The following is a 751-nucleotide window of genomic DNA, read 5'->3' as shown; positions in this document are numbered from 1 at the left end:
GGAGAGCAGATGGCTTCCCTGGGGAAGGGAACACGGCGTCTTGCTCCAGGAGGTTTGTTGGATCCAGTCTGGACACACGGTTTGGAAAGAAGGTGCCGAGGAGGAGCTGTAGCTGGAACATGGGATCATTAGGTCATTGCTTAGAAAAAAACCCCAAACCACCAACAAGGTCTATGGGCTAACTGGACACATCAAAGGAGCTGTGTGCAGCCCCCAAAGCAGAGCCAGAGATTTCTTTATTCAAGAGCCAGCCCTGAGAGACAGAAGAGAGAGGCAAAATCCCCTCTTTCCAGTACCCCAAACTGCTCCAAACTGGGGTGGAGATGGCAGAAACCTCCATCCTCTGTCCCGGAGTCAGACAGGCACAGGGACCCTAGGGGCTGAGGCCACGCTACTGACTGCGAGTCCCACCCCTGAGCTTGCACTCCTGCCCTCCAGCCCAATTCAGCATCCCCTTGGAAATGGGACGCAGGGGGCTTAGGTGGGGCACTTGCCACCCTTAGCACTTCAATACCAGCATTAAATATTAACCAAAAGCATCCTCTGTCCCGGAGTCAGACAGGCACAGGGACCCTAGGGGCTGAGGCCACGCTACTGACTGCGAGTCCCACCCCTGAGCTTGCACTCCTGCCCTCCAGCCCAATTCAGCATCCCCTTGGAAATGGGACGCAGGGGGCTTAGGTGGGGCACTTGCCACCCTTAGCACTTCAATACCAGCATTAAATATTAACCAAAAGATTTGCGAGTGAGA

This window comes from Acanthisitta chloris, unplaced genomic scaffold (genome assembly GCF_000695815.1).
Source record: "Acanthisitta chloris isolate BGI_N310 unplaced genomic scaffold, ASM69581v1 scaffold931, whole genome shotgun sequence".
Lineage (NCBI taxonomy): Eukaryota > Metazoa > Chordata > Aves > Passeriformes > Acanthisittidae > Acanthisitta > Acanthisitta chloris.
The sequence above is the reverse complement of the archived record's forward strand: the minus strand, read 5'-3'. Positions refer to the sequence as shown.